We start from the raw sequence: 11752 nt of genomic DNA on the forward strand, positions 1-11752 counted from the left end.
TCAAGATAGCAGAGCAGCCACAGGGACCCGGGGCAATGTCAACGCAGAGGGCTGCAGGTGGAGCCAGAACCGACCCGGTCCAGGACACACAGGTTTGGGGGAGCCTCCTCACTCTCCAGGGGTCCCGGCGCAAGGGCGGGGTTTGACACCAGGGAAGCCAGTGAGTACAGAGAGCCAAGCCAAGTATATTCGCGGTGTGGGTCGCCTGTTACGGCCGCCGCAGAGACTGAACCTGTGATACAACTGGGAACATTGTCACTAAGTCTGTTGGACTGTTAAGAAAAAGAAAAGAAAAAAAGAATTGTTGGATATTATTGTTGGATATTATTATAGTTTTGTATCGGTACTTTCAATGTTTTCTGTTTTTCATGTCTTGACAATGTTAAAGTGTTAGCTTTACACAATGTAGCACTTACCTGCACTTTAAAGTGACATGCTGATGTTGTTTCAGCTAAAGGAAAGGAGATGTTACAGATATGGGTATCTGTTATAGTGACGCATGTTGGCGCTTTAGTAAACTGCATGCTGACACAGGCTTACACTGTGATGTACTATATCCGCAAGCGCGGGAATATACATGTGATGGAGTTGTGAGTTACGGAATACAGCTGCAGACTGAAACAACCTACACACTGTACCACACACACAACCTACACACTGTACCACACACACACACACACACACACACACTGTACCACACGCACCTACAGCTCCTAAAGCAGGGGTAGCCAACACGGTGCCCCTGCGGGCACTTAGTCGCCCGCAGGGGCAACCTTAGTCGCCCGCCGGGCATGTTCTAAAAATAGCTCGCGAAGCAAATCCAAAATGTATAAAATACACAAAACAAAAAAGGAAATGTAATTAAAAGAATCTACCCTACTTACTCTGTATGAAGGTAGATATGGTGCAAAATGCGAGAGCGTGTAAAACCTGATGTGAGCACTTGCAGAAAAAAAATCTGAGCTTGTGTGCATATGTAACCCCGGTGTAATGTCCCCTCAGCAACAGACCACTCAGAGCTGGTGATCACTTCAGTTTATTTCCATACCTGCATTGCAATGGACACATACAATGGACACGTGAGCTGCGTTTCTCAACAGATCCTCACGCGGTATGAGAACCTCCCACAATCCATTGCGGTAACAAAGCTACAGCAATGCAGGCACGTGTTTGTAACACCAGATGGCGTAATTCTCCAATTTAACCCAGATTTTACACCAACCTTTATAACTCTGTTACATACACCCCCCTAAAATTCTGCCAAATTGGGCAAAACACAGAAAACAATAAAACACACAGGAGATACAAAATACAAGCTGTGTAGAAATTTGAGCATAACCTCGTTGAAGTCAGTTTGAAACTGTCCACTTGGAACAAGTCAGCAAGAGATTGACCAAACCCCCTAATAACATAGACACAAAAGATGCCGTGTACACCTCAGAGAGATCCAGTGTTTGGCTGGGGAGTGTGTCTTTTTTAATGCATGTTTCTTCATGACTCGTGTGCGCAGCAGCTGTAGTGTTAATGCGTGACATAATGCTATCAGCTAGCTGCTGCCCTATCTGCTTCACAATAGTGCTCATTTGGTCAGCTAGTCTCACATCATCAGGAGGGTTGGTATGAAGGTAGATATGGTGCAAAATGCGAGAGTGTGTAAAACCTGATGTGAGCACTTGCAGAAAAAAAATCTGAGTTTGTGTGCATACATTTACACTTGTATAAAATATCCACGTAACTGTTAACCAAATGTACACTTGTGTAAATATCCACGTAACTGTTTGAAAAATTGAAGTCACAGAAGAAAAAAAAGTTTTGTAGCTTGTATAAAAAAAATGAATTAGTGATGAAATGTTCACTTCAATATATTTTCCATTACAACTGCAACTTTATTTATTACCTCTCAAATCAGTCATTACAACTTGACGAATCTGCCCTGTGGCAGTATAAATCGACGAATCTGCGGTCTTGACTTTTGCTACACTTCTTGCGATAAATGTGTCGCACAAGTAATTTTCACCTGTAGATGTGGGGGGACGGGAGGGAGGCTTATTATACATCCATGGAGGGAGGGGGGTTGGAGCGAAGGGGCGGAGCTATCAGAACAACGAGGCTCGGGTCAGTCACACAGTCACAGCCATAGACATATAAACAGTATATGTCTATGGTCACAGCCACAGTCAGTCACGTCGAACCGGATGACTGCGGGGCTAACGGTTCGTGTCGCTACCAGTCCGCTGACATGGCGCATCAATCAACGGTAAGTTTTGCCCATTACTTGCCCAGTATTACTTTGAATATTATTATTGTGATTGAGGATTAAATCCGCTTTGAAGACCACCGTTTTATATCGTGCAGTTTAGCGGCAAAATAACGTCAGTCAGCCAGCTAACGCTAGCTTTGTTGAGTTTATGCTAGCTAAACAAGTAGTGGTTGTAGTCTACAGCAGTAATTAATATATTATAGCCTACTGCTTTGGCACTAACGGTTGATAACCGTTTATGAAAATAAAACCAATTGAACTGTACTGAAATAATGACAAGTTTTAAATTGTCTTGGGCTCCTGCTGTGTTTTTAAAGCCTTTGTAAATTATCCATGCTATTTTCTATTTAGAACGAAGACTTCAGAATCTTAAAATCCCTTAACGTTTGTATGCAATTGTGCTAAATTCAACTCTGGAATCAAGCAAATATTAATATGTTTGCATGACATTAGTTATTTATATTTTGCCATCACTGAACTATACGTTTAATACATTTAAGTCAAGCTAAGGTACATGTGATGGTAGCTAGTTAGTGCTCTTACCTGTGAGGCCTCCTCCAAACAGCATAATAACCAGACTGTATCATTAAAACTAAGTACCAGTTCTAGATCCTTGACTTTAGACAAACAATTCAAAAGACAACATGTATTTAAAGACCAATCTTTATTTGAAGGTGCCTCTTAACCTGAGATATTAGTTATACAGTAATAGTATTGACAATCTAAAAAAACTGAGCAACTCAACAGTCAACTTTATATTTCTTATTGTCTAAAGCATTTATTATTTTCATTTTCCCCTCTCATATTCAGTGTGGACGGATTGAGACAGCGTGGTGTCCAGAGAGCTGCAGAGACTTCAGGAGAAACCTCCGTGTGATGGACGTCCTGTCTGTTGGTTTGGAGAGGACTGAGGGTCTTTCCTCAGCGAGGAGGACCAGGCCTGATGGAGGAGCCCATGCTGGGCAAGCTGATACCAACTGCACAGGCCTAGTCTGTCACTTTATTTGACTAAATGTGTTTACTTATACATTTAATAGGTTTACACCTTCTGTCCATATGTGCTTTTTATTTAAAACATTTGATTAACTTTTGGTTCACATTTCAATAAATTGTATTTGTATTTGCACTCCTTTTGTCCATTATTCTTACTGAAAATGTTAGATTACACATTCACATCTGACTGAAGATTGGCCCCATTTATTTGTGACGTTGCAAACTCTGCGGTACAAGGCACAAGTGATGTGAAGCTCATAAAGTGAGGCAAATAGAAATAATCAGCTGATGGAGTGTAGATGTGGAAATAGATGCATCCCATCAGCTGACTATGTTTTTCGCCACACTTTATAAGCCTGACTATAACCACCCCTTCTCTGAGGTGCAGGCAGCGTCACAAACAAATGATGGTCCTGATAGACTACAAAAATATTCGGTGTGCAGATCTTTTTTTTCACAATAAAAGTAGTTTCTTAGTGAATGTCCTGTACTGGTCTTAAAATCTCATAACATCAGCTTTTAATGTTCCTCTTGGATGTTCTTCTTGACCCTCAGAGAAGGAGAAGATGTCGTGTCTTTCAGGCATGTCCTTCCCTAACAAAAATTACAGGAAACATAAAACATTATTGCAGAACAAGTGTGTTATTTATGAAAGAGGTGTGTTTGTGTTTAGGGGCTGTTGATATAATTATTTTTTAATTGTAATCAGATTATGAATGAACAGTATGAAATTCATCAACATTGAAATATATGTTATCAAAATAATATTGAACTGTTATCAAAACGTAGTGCAACTGTAGAAGCTTGCTCTGTTGTCTCACTGAAAGAATAACTTTTACCACGTTTTTTACAGACAATATTGAGAGATAAATAGTAGCAGTTCTCACTATGTGTTAAATATCTTTGCCTTCAATACATTAAATTAGAAAGCTGACAAAGTCATATTGCTTGTTAACATCTAAATGTAACCTTTTGCATGGAAAAAACCTCAACTTCACTGATGTGTAGGTGATCTAGTATTTAGTATTGTTTAATGGAATGTATATCAGTGTATTCAAGTCAATACTTCATTCATTTAAACCAATATCTTTCTTGATTCTTTGTACAGTATGAAAAAAGAGTCTTTGTACCTGAGCTGAAGTTCACTGCTGTGAGGAGTCCAGTTCTCTCTCTCACTCTCTGGTCCAGCCTGTCTGCATCACCTGGACACCTTAAACAAATATATATATATATATTATATATATATATATATTATATATATAATCCAACATGTTCAACAGAAGAATCATATATTGTTTGTACACATGGTTCTTATATATATATATATAATCCAACATATATATATAATCCAACATGTTCAACAATATATATATATTATATATATATATATATATATATAAAGAACCATGTGTACAAACAATATAACTGATTCTCTTCTGTTGAACATGTTGGATTGTGTATTGTCCGAGTCAGGGTCCTTTTTATTTGACTGTAACTTTGGAAATTGTGTTACCAATGCTTACTGTTTATTTGATATCAATTTGGTAATACAATTAATAAAAACAACAAGGTTTGGGTTCGTTCTTCAGATGACTGTGACGTTAACGTGTAAGCTCAATAATGAACTCCAGCTCAACCAACCATATTGTAATATCTAAGTAATCATCTTGAAATATGACATTCCTAATTGTAATATACACACATCTTATTGTGAGGCTGATTTCACATACACTACTTCGACGTTAGCTAAATAGCATGGATAATTTACAAAGGCTTTAAAACACAGCAGGAGCCCAAGACAATTATAAAACTTGTCATTATTTCAGTACAGTTCAATTGGTTTTATTTTCATAAACGGTTATCAACCGTTAGTGCCAAAGCAGTAGGCTATAATATATTAATTACTGCTGTAGACTACAACCACTACTTGTTTAGCTAGCATAAACTCAACAAAGCTAGCGTTAGCTGGCTGACTGACGTTATTTTGCCGCTAAACTGCACGATATAAAACGGTGGTCTTCAAAGCGGATTTAATCCTCAATCACAATAATAATATTCAAAGTAATAATGGGCAAAATGTACCGTTGATTGATGCGCCATGTCAGCGGACTGGTAGAGACACTAACCGTGAGCCCCGCAGTCTCCAGTCACCCGAGCCTCGTCCTTCTGATAGCTCCGCCCTTCGCTCCAACCCCCCTCCCTCCCCCACATCTACAGGTGAAAATTACTTTTGCACACATTTATCGCAAGAAGTGTAGCAAAAGTCAAGACCGCAGATTCGTCGATTTATACTGCCACAGAGCAGATTCGTCAAGTTGTAATGACTGATTTGAGAGGTTGTAATAAATAAAGTTGCAGTTGTAATGGAAATATATTTAAAAAATATGTATCTTTCTGCAAGTGAACATTTCATACTAAGTTATTTTTTTTATACAAGCTACAAAACTTTTTTTTTCTTCTGTGACTTCAAATGTGGTTCACAGTTACGTGGATATTTTTTACAAGTGTAATTTGGTTCACAGTTACGTGGATATTTTATACAAGTGTACATTTGGTTCACAGTTACGTGGATATTATTTACAAGTGTAAATTTGGTTCACAGTTACGTGGATATTTTATACAAGTGTACATTTGGTTCACAGTTACGTGGATATTTTATACAAGTGTAAATGTATGCACACAAACTCAGATTTTTTTTTGCAAGTGCTCACATCAGGTTTTCACGCTCTCGCATTTTGCACCATATCTACCTTCATAGTTGGGGACTGATGAGCTAAAGCACTGTGGTGTAGTAGATAACTCTACTGTAGGCTGGATGGAAGGTGTCATCACATCTCCACCTCTGATAGGACTGTGCACTGAATCCCCATCAAAAGTTTTCCTATCCCCCACCTTAAAGTCACCTAGTGAAAATGAAACAGGTGTGCTACATAGCCCTACCAACATTGAAATGAGTCATTTCAAAGGTATTAAATCTACTGGAACTCAGGGGGGAGGGGGGGTTGGAGCAGGTTGGAACTTGCTTATATATTTATTGCATTTGACGCACACGTATGGCGTAATTTCCACTGGGGAAATCCCGTTTGCGTCCCCCACTTTACAATATGTTTATTATTGTTTTTTAACGTCATCGCCACGGAGGAGCACACAGCCTCTGAAGAGAGAGAGAGAGGAGAGAGAGAGAGATAGAGAGAGAGGAGAGAGAGAGAGAGAGAGAGAGAGAGAGAGAGAGAGAGAGAGAGAGAGAGAGAGATGCGAGTTGCATAAGAACTGGTAAAAAAAAGTTATCTTTTGATGGATAACATTAGTGTTCACAAACAAGATACACTCCCGTGTTTTGTTTTAGTTGCTCTTCAGATTGAAGCGGCCAGTTTTATATCGACTATACTGTATGTGTGATCTCATTTTACATCTCGTTGTGTCATTTGAGTTTATTTGCTGTGTGTAGATTCAAGGATTTTGGTTATCTTGTCAATTTGTTTGTTATCTAGCACAGCTGTGTGTGACTCCCTCTGGTACACCGGTATGTGTTTTCCTAATGTAGAGAGCATTGATTAATTAATAAACTACACACTGAGTCTAGATCCTGACCAAATCCTTTTTTTTTTGATCAAATGTTTTTCAAAAATGTATTCATACACATTTAGAAAAATACAATGTACAATCACAACCAATACAACACAAATTGCAAAAAATACAGAAAAAACAAACAATAACAACAGACAAGAGGACAAAACTATGGAAAATAAACCCTCCCACCCCCAGATCCGGACCATCCTTGTATTATTGCTCATTCAATCTATTATAGCATGCTAACAAATGGTACTTACTTTATTTTTACAGATCTGCATGGGAGACGATGGCGCGATGCAGAGCGCTGTCTGTGATTGTGCACGGGGGATGTACAAATGCAGCCACGCTGCAGCATTGGCAATATTTGCCATGTGGCAGATCAGCTCCACAGATGTTGAGTGCCAGTGGAGGAAGCCTGGCACTTCAAAAGTAGTCCAGCCGGTGTCTCAACTTTACCAACAGCGAGAGGAGACATACAACCCACTGGCCAGAGACATCGCCACTGAGGATGTAGACTGGTTCAGGTCTGCACTGAGGGGCGCACAGTGTGGCATGGCATGGCTTTTGTCACCTGAGCCAGAGCCGCGGCCTCAACATCAGGCCATTGTCACCGTGCCGGACTGGTGAAGGAGCATGGGGGTCGGGGGCTTGAGGCAATTTTGCCTCAATGCGACTGAGCAGAGACCAGCAAGCTGCCATCCAACAGCCACCGTAGGACAGCGGACAAATCCTCAGTGGCAGTTACACAGGCGGGGCAGGTTACAGCCAGCATTTTGGTACTGTGCTGCGGTCGGGACTTTCATCCACTCCATGCGCGTCCCTCATGAAGAGGGTGCTTGGGGGGTACAACTTGGACGGAGTCATGGCTGTCAACTGGGGGGTTGTAAACGAGGCCGAAGGGGTGAAGGCTTTTGTGCAGGCCTATCGGGTGACAGTGTCGACTCTGGTCTCTTTGTGAGTGAGTCGGGTGTTTTGGGAGCATCACCCGATGGACTTGTGCAGCCATCTGCCCTGCTGGAGGTGAAGTGTCCACACAGCCAGAGGAACATGACCATCGCGGGAGGCAGTCCAGTTACCATCCTTACTTCGGCCGTGCGTCACGCCTCCACCGTTCCCGGAAATGCATCCGCGGAGGAGCTGTGGAGGAACCATCAGTCTATCCTCGGTTATAGCTCCTCCAGAGAGCCTCCTCGACGCTCGATCCTCGGTGTGCATTTAGAGAAATTAGATGTCCTTCAAAATGGTGCGCTGAAATTCATTTTCGGGTCACTACTGGAGGACCGAGGAGTCGAGGAGTAAAGGAGGGGAAATTTGAGTATTGAGAAGCCTCTATATACCATGTGATGACACGTTAGGCTCGTGTTGTGTTCATGGACACTGACCGTGGCCAGGAAAAACAGGTTGCTTGTTTAATTTTTTTGCGGTCTAGATTTCCTGAATTTTTTTCTTTTTTGCGTGTGTTTATAGATTACCTCGAGGGCCTTACCAAATGGTCTCGCGGGCCGTATACGGCCCGGGGGCCGGAGGTTCCCACCCCTGGTCTAGACCATGATGTATCACTATCACAGAGTTAAAGAAAACAGTATTTTAGCAAACGTTATGTTATAGTCACACCAGTTTCATGTAAAATTCAGCTGGCATGACAATGCATATTTATTCTTATTAATAAAAATGTACCTAGATATGAATTGCTTTAAACAGCATTACTTTTGTGCAACAAATGTCATAACATGTCACCTATTACAGCAAACGTGTTCAGACACAAGAGAAAGTACTGTATATGATACTGTATTCTGGTCATTCCAGAATTGGAGGACAATTTAGACACCAACATTTTTGAAAAATGAACCTTTTATTTTATTATTTTTTGTTATGTATTTAGGAAAAACATATAATAAATCATCAAAAAAAGTTATTTGCCCAGCTAAGACATCAAATGTACACTTTTTATTAGATGTTTCATTTGTTGTGTGCCATGCTTTGTGCAACCCTGTTACAAATACTCATTAAGCAGAAAAAATATTTTCAAAAATATTCTTCAATAAATTATTTACTATTAAGTAAAGAAAGTCACATTTACATTAAATACTCATGTAGTTTTTGGATACAACTGGATTAATTGTATTATTTTAATAGAAAATGGTATAGTAACAGGGTTGAAATTAGAGTAACAGGTAACAGGGTTAAATGGCTACATTACTTTTGATTGTAGATAATGACATAAATGTGACAAATAAATACTCAGGACAACAGAAATGTTGTTTGATAATATTTTATATATATTTTCCAATGAAGAATTGGAAAATTAGTTACTCTAATTATAGTAACAGGGTTGCAAGTAACAGGGTTGCAAATCAATGCTAATTTGAGCTTTTACCTCAGGAATTAATGCTAGCTGCACAATGTAATGCTTGACACACTTAGATATTTAACTAAAGAAAGATACATTTGAAATTAATTTGTTTTAGTCTCATAATGTGAGTAAGGGCTAACGTTTTTAATAAATACATTTGTATTTAAGATATTTTCATAAAATAATACGTATTGGGATCATTTGTATTAATGTGGACCCGGACCGGAGGGAGAGGGTGACGACTATGCGAGCATAAGTTTCACTTTCCTTTTTTAGTTCAATTCAAACTTTGGTCATGAAGAATATGTTTCTCTGTTGTCTGCTCAGGAACATTAGTTAGATTATAGGTTAATGTCATACGGAAGTGACATATTTTTTTGGAGTCCTGCTGCTAGTTCTCGTTTTAGGAACAAGCTTAGGAAAGGGAATGTGTGTTTGGCTCTCCTTTTTGAGAGCATTTCTTTTTTTGGGGAGAATTTGGGTGTTAGGTCCTATTATATGTTTATTTTTGTTTTTTGTATTTTTGTTGTTCGTTTCTCCTGCTTTCCATTAAATAGGCTGCATACTACCTCTTCATATACTTCAGGCTCATATTTTGGGGGTGGTCAATAACGTAACCAGATGAGTGATTACAGCGCCCGGTAACATTTTACACACATTTGTATCATACAGATGCAGGACTTACACACGCCTGTTATCTAAGCGACAGGTCCGCATGCACTCTCCAGCTGAAACTCTCTCGTCTTATTAATTTAAGCATTTTCTTATTAATTTAAGCATTTTCTTATTAATTTATGCCAACCTCCACCCACCAATGCAATACCAGCCGCTCAATGCGCAGTGCAGATTCGGTAATTAATAAATAAGAAGCATTCATTCACAAACTAAATCAGGAGACCTTTAAAGTTTTACGTTCACATCAAAGTATCAGTATGCGTTGTGTTGATAATGGACGAGACCCGCCGAGTCAGCGTAAAGTTGAGACGATCTCTGTTTAATGTCTGAATCTGATAACAGATAAAATGATCAGTTTTACATACATTTCCCTCAGTGACTCCTCTCATTGCTTGGAACGTTTACAAAAAGGGAAGAGGAAACGTGAGGGACACAATATATACAAAAGTAAAATCACAAAGAAAGGAAATTAAAGTCCTCACAACAATAAACTCCTGAGCACAGCTCTCCGACCTTGCCAGGTATTTAACATTCAATAAAATGAAGAACACAGAATACAATAATATAAAACACAGAATGTGTGTGATTATACAAAATTAAATTAAATAAACCCCACTGCATATTTACATCTGTTACACTAACACACACTGCAAGTGTAGCAACAGTCCTCGTCTCTGTAATTAGTTCAGTCCGTAGTCCAAAAGTAACACAAAAATATAAACAATCTCATCTATTCAGGTGATCGGGCCCTATATGGCATGCTATCTGCGGTGCTGATTTTCGGATAGCAGCACCCTGTGCTAATTAAACAACTGCAATAAAACAACTACTTCAGACTGAACACCTGCAGCTAAATCCAGGCAAGCAATGCACAATAACCAACAGAACCACATCAGAAATTGCACACATAGCTACACGGGCAGTTCAGGCAACAGGTATGCACAGAGAGAAAGGGGTGTGCATTTCACTCACCCTATTTGAAGAGGAAGGCCATTCTCCTGTCTTTCATGGTAACGAAGTGGTCAATAACAATGTCATAGAACTTCCCAGCGGCCTTTAGGTCCTCCACAACAACAGAGTCAATGGATATTGTGGCTAGGTTGACAAGTCTGTCCTGTCCACACGTGTTCCTCAGATACGTTTGATCCTTTTTAGACAGGAAAAGGAGCGCTCTGCTGATGTGCTGGTGGCTGGTATCGTGAGCATGAGCTGGAGCAGCTTGTAGACCTCGGAGAGTGTGCCCTGTAGGTCATCCTCAATAAGAAGCTGTATCAGCTCTCCTGGTGGCTTGTGAAACAACCTGTTGTTGTACAGCGTGTGCAGCTCATTCCTTAACTTCTGCTCATCAAAGAATGGATACGTGTTGATCAGCTGAGCCAGCTCACTGCTGGGAAATGCATCAGGGTTGCAGAACGATGTGAATGATGTGTGTTCCAGTATCCGAAAAAAGTGCAGGTGCTCCATATCTGCAAATCTTTGGGTCATGTGCAACACTATGCCGTCAACAATCTGGAAGTAAAGACGCCGGAAAGACACAACCGTTTCCTCGTCTCCTTCTTGGTGCTGGTTAAACCCTTGCTCCAGGTCGTCCCAGCCGCGGCGACGTCGTTTACGTCGGGGCACAGGATCGCCGACTGCTTTGACCGTGTCATCGTAAATGCGACTGAATGTCTCATCTGTTCTTGTGGCTTTGAGAGCGCTGAGAGTGCTCATGATCCGATCCTGGCATTTTTTTATGTCCGCCGTCTTGCTTTGCAGAACCTGGAAGAGTGGTTCTGTGAGGCCGAAAATGGACTGAAAGACCCCGAGCAGGAAGGTGAAGTCAAAATCCTCAAGTTTTTGCTTCAAGGAAGCACTCTGTGCAATGGTCTCTTTGTCCCATCCCGGCTCTGTCATTA

This window comes from Gymnodraco acuticeps, unplaced genomic scaffold, assembly GCF_902827175.1.
Source record: "Gymnodraco acuticeps unplaced genomic scaffold, fGymAcu1.1, whole genome shotgun sequence".
Classification (NCBI taxonomy): Eukaryota; Metazoa; Chordata; class Actinopteri; order Perciformes; family Bathydraconidae; genus Gymnodraco; species Gymnodraco acuticeps.